We start from the raw sequence: 14,244 nt of genomic DNA on the forward strand, positions 1-14,244 counted from the left end.
TAATATCTTTTGTTTTACATTACCTTCATTTCCAGAATATATCCCTTCTAGCTCCATTAAGCCATTTTTGTTACAAAGATTTAAAAAAGAGAAAAAAAAATTGTATTAAAACCAACTAATGTAGCCACTATGCCTGACATATGAAATATTCTACACCCATAGATTCCCACATCTGCAAAAAGGCAAAGTAGGTCCATTTTCTCAACTTTTCTGAAGGCCAAGCTTGGCCATTATAATCACATAGAACTCATTTTGTTGTTGTTCTTCTATTTACATAGTCTTATTCAGTGCATAGATTGTTTTCCTGAATCTGCTTACTTTACTTTGCATTAATTCATATGAGTTATATAAGTTCCTTGCTTCTTTGAATTATTTGTTATTTACTTATGGCACAGTAATATTCCTTTATATTTATGTATGCCAGTTTATTTAATCCCTTCCAAAGTTGTGGGCATCTATTTTGTTTCCACTTCTTTGCTATCACACAAAAAAATGCTGCTACAAATATTTTTTTATGGCTATTAGGCCTTCCCTTCTGTCTTTCATATCTTCTTGGGGTATATGCCTAGCAGTGTTATTTCTAGATCAAAAGGCATAGATATTGCAGTTACTTAAAAAAACCCCCAACAACTCTAATACCAAACTGCTTTTCAGAATGGTCAGACCAACTAACAGCTCCACTTAAAATTTATTGTTATAGCCAATATATGCTTTCCCTTTTGATCTTAGATAGAATGATTTTGTTTGTGCAAAAGTTTTTAAATTTCATATAATTGATCTGCTATTGTTTATAAAAAACCAGATTTGCTTAGAGCTTTTTCTCTAACAATGTTCTAATTAGATGGGTCAAGCAGGTACTTCTACATCCTTGGGTGCGGCTTTTTGACTGAGTCCAAGTTTTACAGAACAAAATCTTTTATTAAGAGGATTTGTTCAGTGAGGTCTGGATTCAGTCAAAGGGCCCCACTTGAGGACCTAGAGGTCCACATGTGACCTCGAGGCTGCAGTCAAAGAGATAGTGTTGTAAGTCTTTGCCAGGGTGAAGAAAAGAACTAGCCAGAACTGGGTACCAGATGTGACTTTTGGGGCTTATACTCCCTGAAAGTCAAAGTAGATGGTTGCAGTTAGAACTGAGCTGCCAGCTCCCCTCCCTTTTCCTATCTTTGTAGTACTTTAAACAATATATGTGTGTGTATGGGGGCAGGTCAGTGTATGAGGGGACACTAATAAAAACAGAGTCTGGCTCACTAGAAGAGCAACACATTGCTTGCTGGGCGATAACCCAGAATCCAGAACACTGCTGGCATTCAATAAGTATCAATTTGAAGCAATCTCCCAGCAGATACCAAAAATAGCTGTGGGGCTCCCCAAGAGAGAAGAATTCAGGTTGTGCAGAAAAACTGTTATCTTTGTGTATTGCCTTCTTTCTCAAGGTCTTTGATAATAGAGATTTCTCTTAACTTCCACATACAAAAGAGCTTATTAAAGGACCTCTTTTATCACTTTGCAATCTTGATGGTTTAAATTTCCCTCTTCTAAATAATTGTTTCTAAGGTTTGTAATCATATATGCTTAATAGCTTGTTTGAGACTTGAAAAAGTTTCTACCAAATTTCTGCCTTACTAAAAGGATAGAGGGAACGTGATGAGCATATCGATTGTGGGTATAGTGTATAGTTTCTACTTCATTGACCTGTAGAGTTTGTATCAGAGGCCCTTCCCCCGTAAATGGAAAGTTCTTACTTTTGCTATCTCTAGCCTCTTATTCAACATTATAGTGTAGTAATATTATTCTGTGGTAATTCTATGGTTGTGACTTCAGAACACAGTTATCTCCTGTACCAGGGATGGGGAACCTGTGGCCTTAAGGATCTCCACCCTTGTCTTATATTCTTCTTCATAGAAGTCTATTTTAGGCTCATCCTCTCTGGGGCAAATAAACTGGAATGACATCCCATCTATCCACAGTGGAGCTATCTACAAGTCTTATGGAGGTAAAACCCAGTTAAGAACCAAAAAGTAAGCACCCTTCTCCCATACCTTCAGTGAATCTGAATAGACTAAGTACTTGTGTCAAAGATCTTATACCTAACTCACAGGAGAGCTTTTTAAACCCTTACCCAAAACTCATCCTTATTGTGCTAATGGTTAAACAAGCCTGGCCTCTGTTTGCTCACCTCAAAGAAGATCAGAAAACAACAATACAGAAGAGGAAGGAGACTGGACAAATCAACATTATGATGAAGTAGAAAGAATACTATATTTGGAGACAGGGACTCTGGGCAAGTCCTATCCTCTTTTGGCCTCAGTTTCCTCATTAATTAAATGAAGGTGTTAGATTTTAATCCTTTCCTTTTACCAGTCAGAAAATAGTCTCAAAGAAGTGAAATACCTTACTTGGAGTCAGAGATAGTGTAATAAGGAACTACCTTAAGGAGAAATCAGGAGTAGTCATTCCCATTCCCATATTCTTTCCCTCTTGCCATTATATCCAGTCTCATCAGTTCACCCATGGGGCACAATCTACAGACAACATTCTGATGGTCATAGGCATTTCTTTTGACTAATTATCCCCTTCCTTCTCTGTTATGGTGTAGGCTCAGTCTCTAACCCTGCTGAATATGCCAATGGCAGTGGGAACTCCCAGTTGTCTAAATCAAATGATCAATCAACAAATATTTATTAAATCCTTACTATGTGCTGTACACTGTGCTGGGGGTGCAAAAAGAGGCAAAAGAAGTCTCTGGCCCCATGGAGCTTGCAATCTAATAGGAAACACAACATGCACAGAAATATATACAGAGCGAGCTATATATAAGATAAATAGGAAGTAATCGATAGAGGGACGGCACTAGAATTAAGGGCAATTGAGGAAAGCTTCCAGATAAAAGGGAGGGTTTTAGTTGGGACTTAAAAGAAGTTAGGGTGATCAGTAGGCAGGGAGGGAGAGCATTCCAAGCATAAGGGATGACCAGAGAAAATGCGCCTACTCAAGAGACAGTGTCTTGTTCAAGGAAAGGCCAAGAGACTATCTAGTATCAACTAACTCTTTTTATTGGGCAAGTGGACCAAACACACAATGCAATAAGATGGTGGCTTTTCACCATTACTGTGATAAATTTACTTTTATAAGTTCTGCCTGAAGACAAATTTAGACCTTCCTTTGGATGAAAAATAGTTCTCCTTTGTAGCAGTGGAGACCCCATTGTCTAGAAATTTGCAGGAATCCACAATGATTATATCTTCTATGATTCTTCAGAATAATAAATCTCTTTGCAGTCTAAATTTGCTTAGTTCAAATATCTTTGCCTCTTTTTCTTGCTCCCTGTCTTTGTGACAGTTCATCTTAGAATTTCTTCATCATATTGTAAGATCTTTCAGGCAAAAAACTATATTTTATTTAGTTTTAAATTGTAAAGTGCCTTGCACAAAGTTGGCACCAAACAAATATTGGTTGAGTGAATGAATTAGTAAAATGTATTCTTTTAACCTATGCCAGTTTTATATATTTCCATTTTCTGTTAAGTGTTGAATTTCACTCCCTTATAGTGCTCCTGACCTTACTGTCTATAAAGGCTCAAAAATTCACAATACCTAAGCCAAATGATTCTCTGACTGCTGGTATTATGACCACCTTCTGTAACCTCAATATTTTCCTCCTATCATATTACCAAATAAGGTTTCCCCAACAAAATACTTCCTCAGATTGTTATATCACAGATGTTATGCAATGTATATCACAGAGCTATGTAATGCTGTTCTTATCAGCATGAAACATTTTACCTGTATGATGAATGATGGGTAAAAAAAAAATCTAAAAATGAAATGGATTCTAGAGCTTGCTTTTACTTATGCAGGGCTTTTTTTTTTTTATCTTTCAAGCATATTGATTTATTAAGCAATACATACCAATTGTATAACAAGTCAGTATCAGGCCTCCTCAACTTTGGCACTGGACCCTGAATACAGAGGGAGACATCTTCCTGCTCTTATGCATTTAAAATAATTAATTAAATAAGACCAATCAATTAAAAGAAAATAAGTAACAGTATACAAAATTAGGTAATCTGATTTCCAGTTGGAGGAAAGAGTAGAGACTTTCCAAGTTGCAAGGGGGAGAATGAAAAAGTACAATTCCCTGAAATCAGAAAAACTGTTGTGCCTCCCCCTTTCCACCTCCTCAAGTGTCTGTATCCATGGAAACAATGTTATTGACCTGTATGGGGTCAGTTTTCAAATAAGACATATGATTTGCTTGAGATGGATAATTGTGAAAAAACTCTATGTATCAGTCTTTGGATCAGACCAGGTTTCTGGTCAGCATAACATGGGTCCTTAGTTAAGGGTCTCTAAACTGAGAGCCCTGGGTTCAGGGAAAAGTGTGGATATATCACTCATCCAAGTGATGGAAATGAAGCAAATAGTTCACTATTTGTTTAAAGAAGCATTCCTGAGCAGACTTTCATCCCATGTCCTCAATAATCCATAATGAGTCAGATATGCAGCCCAGCCTGGGGAGTGGAGGGGAAGGGGGGAATGACAAGGAGAGGTAGATCTTCTCTCACTGGGGCATCCTTAGAGAGTAGGTGTGGCCCAGGGGAAGTCACACTGTTCACTGTACTCTGGGAGAAAATTTTAATGTAGGTGAGATCAGGTCTTTTTGGATTGCTAAGAGAAGCCACTAAAATATTTTATGAATGAATCTGTAACAAGGGTATTGTCCAATAAGGGCTCAGGCCTTAGAGTCAGCAAACTATGACTGAGGGCCACATCCTGACTCCTGTTTTTGTAAGCCCAGAAAGCTAAAAATGGTTTTTATGTTTTTAAGTTCAATAATACTTTGCTTAAAAATGTACAACCCGTTCTTGGTTTGTAGGTGTACAAAGTCAGGTGGCTGGGCTAGACTTGCCAACCTCTGCCTTAGAGCAACCCCAACACAACAGGCCTGCTTCCCAGCATGCATAATGGAGGTGCTCCAGCACCCCCCCCCCCCAACCCCACTTTAGAGCACAGCAGGTATTGTGTTTCCAGTTAGAAAGCCTCTGTAAGAGCTAAAGTCCTTTTAATTGGCTGCCGAGCTGGGACAGAGTGTGCATACAAAAGGCTCCAGCAGTTAATCTCTTGCTCTGTTCTGTGGCAGTTTGGGAGCAGGAAGAAGCCTCTGGGCTGGGGGATGGGGCAACTACCTGACTGCCAAGTCTCGCCACCCAAATCCAGTTGTCCCTGAATAGAAGGTGCTTCTGTCCTTGGTGTGTTTCTTTCTTCTTGATTCTGGGTAAATGAGTACAAAAGGATATTCTCAGTGAATATTATGAGGACTCCCAAGGTAACTAGTGAAATTGGAATACTCACCAAGAGGAGGGAAGAGGCAATTAATCGGTGAGACTGGCAGATGCACAGAACCAGCCACGATCCCATCAACAACTGGAGCCCTGGAACTGGCGTTAGCAGCTGTTCATTCTTCATATTCGAAGATGTTGGGAACAATGTAACTGACTATGAGCTCTACCACAGATTAGGCACAAATAACCTAGGATGGAGATGTCTCTAGAGTTGTGCATCTGACATTTCCTTTGTGCTACTGTGATTCTGACTTGCTCATAGAGCCCAGCACCTTTTTGATGTGAGAACCCCATGATGGGTGGTCCTTTGCCAGCCCCTCCCATGTCTCACAGTGGATTCCAAAGTTCCTCAGAAAGACTCTGAGAGTGTCCTTGTACTGTTTCTTCTAACCTCTGTGTGAGCACTTGTCTCTTGTGAGTTCTCCATAAAATTCTCTTTTAGGTAAATGTACATTTGAGATTCAGGCTATGTGGTCCAACCATTGGAATTGTGTTCTCTGGAGTGGAGTTTGAATGCTTGGCAATTCAGCTCAAGAGAGGACCTCAGTGTGCAGTACCTTGTCTTGCTAGGTAATCTTCATAACCTTCCTAAGATAATTCAAGCAGTTCAATTTTCTGGCATGAGGCTAATTGATTGTCCAGGTTTCACAGGCATCTAACAATGAAGTCAACACAGTGGCTTGTAGTCCTTCAGTTTGGTAGACAGCCTAATACCTCTTCTCTCCCGCACTTTCTTATGGAACCTCTGAGCTGGCTCTGGAAATGCCTGTTCAACTTCCTCATTTATGAGGACATCCCTGGGAAGTATACTGTCAAGGTAAGTGAACTTATCCACAGCATTCAGAATTTACTTATTTGCTATAACCAGTGTTTCCATGTATGGATGGTGTGGTACTAGCTGGTGGAGAGCCCCTGGGAGGACATCAAGGATGCCTCCATTGTCCGTCTCTATAAAGGAAAAGGATAAAGGTTGTCCTGTGACAATCACAGCAGTGGGAGTGGGGGGAGTTTGTCTCTCCCTCTGTCATTGCTGGCAAGATTCTTGCCAGAGTCCTCCTTCACCTGGAAAATGGTCATCTATCTGAGAGCCAGTGTGGCTTCAGAAAGGGCCAAAGAATGATCAACGTGGCGTTTACTGTCTAACAATGCCAGGAGAAATGCCAGGAGCAGAACAGAGATCTCTACACAGTGTTTGTCAACTTGACTGAGGCCTTTCATACTGTCAGTGAGAGCTTGTGGAAGATCATGGCCACATTTGGTTGTCCAGAGAAGTTCGTCAGTATCATACACCAGTTTTATCAAGGTATGCTCACATGGCTTCTGTATAAAGGACTACTCTCTCAAGCTTTCCCAGTCATCAGTGGAGTGAATCAGGGCTGTGTGCTTGCTCCCATGCTTTTTAGTGTGATGCTTTCAGTAATGTTATCAGACACCTTCAATGAGGACGAAAACAGCATCAGCCACTACACTGAAAGTATATTATTTCACTTGGAAAAGTTAAAAGCCAAGACTAAAGTGAAGAGAGAGTCAGTGCATGGCTATTTGTTCTCACATGGTTGTACACTCTATGCAGCCTTTGCAGCTGAGTCATGATGGAGTATGGATTTATTCTGTAACACTTGTGCTAATTTTGACATGACAATCGACACCAACGTGCTAGCAGTAGCCAAGTCTGGTGGGACCATGCATTGGCCCTGAGGAATATCTTGTTTGACCCAACCTTGCAAGTATCTAGCACTTCTGAACAAGGGAGCAACCGGTCCATTAGATAGCTCTACCACCCCCAGAAGTAAACTTGGTGGAGACTCCATGAAAGGCGAAAAAGATTCCCATAGCCAGGAAATGCATTCCCTATCCTGAATTATTGGGGGAGGGGAAGAAATATTTTGTAATGACCAGTTAGTTTGAATATACTCTCCCCAGGGTCTGAGTGGATTTGTAGAGGGGAGAATCACTTCCCAGTTTGGAGGAATATTGCTGTAAAATATCCCTTTGTAAAAGCTAATCAGTAATAATTGGTTACTTGATAATGGGGAGATGACTCCACTGGTTGGTTGAGGAGAGAGAATAGAAGGGCCTAGGGTTTAGGAATGGTAGTTTCCCTTAGTCCTGGCTTAGAGAGAATGTCAATGTTAACTGTTTCTCTTTGGAACAGCAACCCTGAGGGTCTTCCTCCCCCACCCCAGTTTGATTTTTTTTTTTCTAATTAAAGGGGCTATCTCTTGACTCACTTTTTAAAAAAACCAATGGGCATTACCTTACTCTAAGTGAGTAGGTGAAAAGACCTTAGCCTAAAAGGGCCAGGTTCTTCCATATCCTGCGCCATCTCCAGTCGTCCTGATGAATATCTGGTCACGGGACCCAGATGGCTCTGGAGAAAAGAGTGAGGCTGGTGACCTTGCACAGCCCTCCCTCACTCAAATCAAAGTAAACTGCAAGTCATGTCATCATTTCCCTGATGCCATGATCTTCTTCGAAAACAAAAGACAGACACAATTCCTCAGGGTACCCCTGCAGTCAGAAGGGAAGAGTGGCCTACTGCCCCTCAGAGTACCTTACCTTCAAGTGCAAATGAGGGTTGAGAGTTTGAGTTTAGACTGCGCTACAAATTAACGAAAAATGGGTGTATTAAGTGCTTACTATGTGTCAAATATTGTGCCAAGTCCTGGGGATACAAATAGCAGTTAGAGACAGTTCTGCTCTCAAAGAACTCATGTTCTAATAAGAGAAAGTATCACATACAGGAGGGTTCAGTTGTAGGTCAGATGGCTAAACGCTGGAGTCCTTAGAGTATATTGGCAGGTCAAATGGTAATGCCTAGGTGGCCTGGAGGGAAATCAGCAGATCAGATGGTAAGGCCTGGTGAACCACTGCCTTCCTGGAAGTGTTGTAGTTAGAGACTCCTTTCTCATCCAAGCAGAGTGAATGACCATGTCGTCTACCTATGACTTTTGGAAAAGGGAAGTGAACCCATAGGTTAGAGTGGAGCAAGAGTTCAAGGTTGCTACTGGAGGAGTGGGAATGGAGAGAGTCAGAGTCTAGCTGGGAGGGGACATCCAGCACCTTCTAAAAGCTAGGCAGTTGGAGCTGAGGCTCTGAAATGTGCTTTAGCTAGATTCTCAGAAAAATATACTACTTGAGAAGGAGGTCAGTGTCTGATAGCAAGAGATAAATGACTGTTCCAAGAAAGGCTCTGAATAAGAGTCTCTGGAAGAGAAGGAATGAATGAGTGCCATCCTGTATAGCAGCAGGGAGTATCACCCCCCATGGATGGCATCACAGATCCATCAAAGTATCATGAAGTCCATTCAAAAGTAGGCAACCTGCTGGCGGGAGTTCTGGCTTTGTCTCTATGGATGTTAAAGACTAATTGTATGTAGATGAGCCTTAAGCTTTTTCTTAGAACCAGCTGGGAGCTACTTCCTTCCCCCACGGAGTTACCTCTCTGAATCAGAGTCCAGCTGCTTGGTTCTGACATTCCCTTCAAACCCAGGCCAAGAGCAATTGTTTCCTTCTAAAGATGGAGACTGCAGTTGTGATTTTATTGATGTTGGTGTAACTTGACTTTTGAGCATGCCTAGTTTGCCTAACAGAGCCTGCCCTACCTCTTTTGCATGGCTTCCTGCCTCTTTAAAACTGGTGAGATCAGGCTGGTTGCCTGGTGCCAGCCTTCAGCTATGCTTTTAGCTGCTGTACCCATCCATGAACTGAACCAGTGAGAAGGGAGGCACTTGCCTTCTGCTTTGCTCAGAGAAATGGGCCCGAAAAGGTTTAATTCTGTTCTGCGTTGTTTGTCCTCTGTTTCAGGTGCTGGAGGTGTTTCCATGGGACCTGGGATTCAAGCCATGGTGACCTTGGAGCCAGGATTACAGGTGGGATGGTATAGTTATCCAGCCTGCCATGGAAGTCCTAAGAAACTGGGGTGTCTGGGACTTGAGCCCTGGGACTGTGCTCTGTGGGAACTGATTTAAACTATGAACATAATCCTTTTCCCATCCCCATAGACTGAGGTGGGGCAGGGGGGGAAGAGAGATTATGGCTCCTATATGGGGAAATGTGCTCCTATATTTGTGATTATCTTTTGAAGTAAATATTTTTGTAAAAGCTCCACTGTGTTCTATAGGTAACTCCCAAATGAGGAAATTCTCTTTACCAATGCAATTCACCACCTTCTCTGTAATTTGTGGTCTTAGAGAGTTGGTCAGAGCACTGAGAGATTAAGTGATTTACCCAGGGTCACACAGCAGTTATGTGTCAGGGCTGAATGACCTGAACCCAGGTCTTGTGAGCTCTCTATGCCACCATCCTGGTCCCTGGAGAGAGTGGACTGAAAATCAAATATTTGGCAAATATTTCCTCTAAAAAGTTTGATTCTGGGTGTGGCATAGTTGATGGATAAACTGTTCCCTGCTGAGTTGAGCAAATTGCTCCTCAGGACTAGCTCCTTACAGGGCTCAGTTGCTATGGTTACTGGCAAACTCTGCTGAACATCTGGTGGTTCTTGTGATATTTAAAAGGTCACAGGGTTGTAACCTTGTCCATTCTGTCTCTGGTACTCATTCACCTAAGATCAGGAAAGAAGAAGCAAAACAGAAGCAGAAAAACAGCATCGTGGGCTCATGGCCATGTGGTGACCAGGCAGAGAGTTAAGGGATATGGGAGCAGGAAGCAGAGTGCTGCCTCCTGACACTGCTACTTCTCTCTCCCTAGTCAGAGGCTGACAGCAATGCTTGCCTTGATCACCTCTAGGAAAAAGAAAGAAACTCTGCCTTTCTGAGCCCTTTTTAAGTCTAGGTTCCAGCTCAGCAGCTAATTTGTAAGACTTTCCATCACAGGGCAGTAAATCAACAGGACACGATAAGGAGACACTCTGTAGCAAAGGGTCCCTCTATCACCTCTTTCTAGAAGGAGGCTGGCCAGCCCTCCATGTGGGTTGAAACCAAGCAGAGCATATGCATATTCTCCAAGGTAGGAATTCTCATTGGTCAGTCTTCCTGTTTCTAATAAAATTGCATTTTAAGAAGAAATTGAGCCCAGGAATTTGGGAGAATGGGTTAGTATAAAAGCACTTTGCCCTGAGGAGTCTTTACATGCTATATCTCACTCTAAGAAACAGCTTGAATGGGGCTTCAGCATATTAATGTGGTCCTGGAAAATAAGAGTGTCATGTAATGACTGAGTGTCCACAGGATGCATAGTATACTAGGAATCAGGATATGCTTTATGGTGTATTGGCACCATAGATGTGACTGGTTTACTCCTCCTGCATAGGAAGAGAGCTACACATTCTTGGTATTAGAATGTTTCCCCTCTCTCCATCAGTCCCTCTATCTGAGTACATTTTGAGTACAACTGTCTGATAAGTATAAAGCAAGTTGAAGAACTAACTGTGCATCCTTTAGAACATGAAAATAATTTAGCATTAACTGCTCCAGGACTGAGTTAGAATGGTTTTTAAAATCACAAAATAATTTGTTGTCTAATGTCTTCAAGTAAATCCCTACTCTTCTGTAAAGTCTTCCCTTTGATTACTCAAGTCCTCTATGAATTCTTCCTTGATGACTTATTAGCACTACCTCTGGAGTCAGAGGAGTTAGGTTCAAATCCTGCCCCTGACATTTACTACCTGTGTGACCTTGGGAAAGTTGATTAGTCTTCCCATGCCTCACTTTCCTTTTCTGTAAAATAAAAGTCTCCTCCCTGAGGCTTTTTAAAAAATAATATTTTATCTTTCCCTAATTACATGTAAAAACAAATTTTAACATTCTTTTACATTTTTTTTATTTCCAAATTCTCTTCTACCCTTTTTTCTCCCCTTCCCAGAAGGTACCCTGAGGCTTCTTAGGTCCCTTTCTGCTCTAAATATACGATCCTTCTTAAGTCCCTATTGATCTTTTGTTCTCATAAACTCTTAGTAAACTTTTAGTCAGTACCATTCAACCTAGCCCTTAGTTTTATTCTATATTGCTTTTGTGTCAAATTTTCACATTTAGTATTATTTTTTAATTGTAGATACATTTGTCTCTACATCTATATAGTATAAATGTCACCATGGATCAGTTAAGTAGCAAGCTGGTGTAATATATGTGTCAAGTGAATGACTCAGATAATAAATACCCTTTAGTTCGATACAACAAATATTTATTGAGCACCTACTACCGTGTTTCCCCTATAATAAGACCTATCTCGAAAATAAGCCCTCCCCTTACTGTGTAAGATTCCTCTAAAATAAGCCCTCCCCCGAAAATAAGCCCTATTGAAATTGCTACTGTAGTGAAGGTGATCCCCTGCGCTACACGCTACATTACGGTACCCTCTGTATGCACTGTCCTCCCCTCCCCCCCGGGTGAAACGCACGCCACGCTCTGAGCTGCATCCAATCAGAGCTGCAGCAGTAAGCACGTCATCCTGTTCTTCCCCAGTGATTTGCTTATTGAATAAAGGTACATTTTTTTGTTCACATTTACCTGTTTATTAAAATTGCTGTCAATGTTCATTAAAATAAGCCCTCCCCTGAAAATAAGCCCTCTGGTGTTTTTCTGTCCAAAAAAATAATGACACTGTCTTATTATCGGGGAAACATGGTAAGGCTGTTATTATCTGGCTAAAGAAGGAACAGGTTGGTGATGACTTCATGGAGAGTGGAGGTGGGGTTTGAGCTAACTCATGGATAGAAATTGGAAGTGAGAGTAAGGGAAGAGAGAAATACTTTATGTTATTGAGAGGAAGAAGAATAGAGTCAGGAAAACAGCTCCAGCAAAATTTCAGAATTGAAAAGGAACATAATGGTCTTATGAGGAAGAAAAAAATGAGAGCAAAATCTTTCTTTGATCTGTGGGAGATAAGGCTGTCCAGGAATTTGGAGGCTAGACCAGAGGAGAGAAAGACATTGATTGCCAAAGGCTCAAACTGTTAAGGATACTTGATAATTTGACAGAATAACATCATTATCACCATCATCATCTTCATCATCATCATCATCCTCCCCCTTCTAGCTGAATGGCATTTCATTAGTTCTCACACTGAACCAAACTTAGGCTTAGGAAACAGCCTCTGTAGTTAGTGGAAATGTAGAGTTCTACTATCCCATCAGCCTTTTGTGTCCCAGGGGCATTGTGGAAAATAACAATTTGCCTCAGTTTCAAAAGTAGTTAGTTGCTGGATCCACTGTTGGTTTTCAGGCAGCTTTAAAATAAAATGCCCTGCTCTGCCACTGTTCATCATGATGCCAACACTTCAGAAAGAAGGGATGAATCAAAGACCCCATAGACTCATCCCTTATTTCTTGAGATTTTTACTTCTTCATTTGGCATAGCCAATCCAAAGGAATCCAAGGAGCACTTAAGTGCCTACTGTATACAAGGCAGCTAGGTAGGTAGCTCACGTGAAAGAATGCTGGGTCCAGAGCAGGTCTGTACCAAAGGATTTCTGGAGGCCTGCAAAAATATGCAGAAGAAAACATCCTTTGGCTTGTCGCAGGCTGTCTGTGGGCCATGAGCTGCAGGTTGTACAGGCCTGGTCTGGAGTCAGAAATACCTGAGTTCAAATGTGGCCTTGGACACTTACTAGCTGTGTGACCCTGAACAAGTCACTTAACCTCTGTTTGCCTTAAGCCACTGTAGAAGGAAATGGCAAACTCCTACAGTATCTGTCAAGAAAACCCCAAATGTATTTTCCTGAACAACAACAACTTCCAAGGCATTGTGCAGAGCCTCAGGGAGTATAAAGACCAAATGAAGAACACTCCTGTCCTTTAAAAAATTCTATTGAACTTCTACTGAAGGGATATAACATATAAATAGTTAAGTATGTATATGATACTTTGAGGGTTTGTGGGCACTTTGGGGTACCCAAGTCCAGTTTCTTGGTCTTCTTTTTTGAAGTGAATCTCAGTTTTAACTAGTCAAAATCAGGGGGCGGGATAGAATTCACAAGAAGTGTGTGTGTGTGTGTAAATCCAGGTACACACCACAAATCTTAATATTCTCTGTAGTACTACTGTGTACATCTATTCTTTCATCTTTTTTTCTTATCATACCAATTGCTTTAGTTTCCCTTTATTTCCTTCTCCCTTCCTCCTTTGTATCCATATTTTAAATTACTTCTGACCCTGTCACTACCCCCTTCTGAGGCCTTGATTAACTTAGGCAAACCTTCCACCCCACCCAGATGCTGATTTCAGATGCAGAGGGAGAACAGAGATAACAAACTGTCAGGAGTGAGAATGGACAAGTAGCGATAAACCAGGGCATCTGTAATTTGGTCAGGCCTGGCCTGCAAGATGCCTGGCTTATAATTAGAGGCATCTGAAATGTGGGTTCCCCCACCCTTTCTTTTATTCTAATCCTTTTTTCTTTTTAAAATGTCTGAATTCCGTCTGTAGTCTGGTCTTGTACCATCTCGTTGGCAGCTTCACAATAGTCCCCAACTTAGGGTACTGTCTAGAGAATCCAGTTATGCCTGCCAGAAAAAAAAAATGCATTCCGAACCTGACATCTGGGTCTTGCAGCTGGAGAGAAGGGAGACAAAAAGGAAACAGGGCTGAGTGTCATCAAAGGGAGCTGATGGTGCCAAGTTAGTATGGAAATTATATACAGTGCAGATGTCATTTTCAACATCAGACAAATAATGGGGCTATTTAGGAGACACAAAGATGTGCTTAGAAATTTATCACCGGTGAACATATAAAGATTTTTGTAGCTTCCAGAGGGTGAGAACAGTGCTTTGCATGCTTATTTTTAAAACAATCACATTCTTTTCTAAAGGTAATTTTGAAAAAGAGGTATCAAAATAGTCTCTCTTTTTTTTTTTTTGCTTTTATGCAAAAAGAAAGAATAACTTTCCAAACTGAGTTTTGGGAACACTTTGTGGATGGATTCATTTCAAGTTTTTTATTTTTATTT

At 41.1% G+C, this 14,244-nt stretch overlaps 1 long non-coding RNA gene across 1 annotated transcript in view; it reads left to right on the forward strand.

Annotated features, from left to right (window-relative positions):
* Window positions 1-9,007: 9,007 nt before the first annotated feature.
* Window positions 9,008-14,244, forward strand: part of LOC138146071 (uncharacterized) — a 36,866-nt gene continuing 31,629 nt past the window's right edge. Inside the window, exon 1 of the long non-coding RNA XR_011164378.1 lies at window positions 9,008-9,213. This is a non-coding gene — a long non-coding RNA (uncharacterized lncRNA). The remainder of the gene's footprint in view (window positions 9,214-14,244) is intronic.

The sequence above is a fragment of the Petaurus breviceps genome, unplaced genomic scaffold (assembly GCF_028583685.1).
Source record: "Petaurus breviceps papuanus isolate PSGF00001 unplaced genomic scaffold, PetGlider_PUasm1.0 90752, whole genome shotgun sequence".
In the NCBI taxonomy this organism is placed as follows: Eukaryota; Metazoa; Chordata; class Mammalia; order Diprotodontia; family Petauridae; genus Petaurus; species Petaurus breviceps.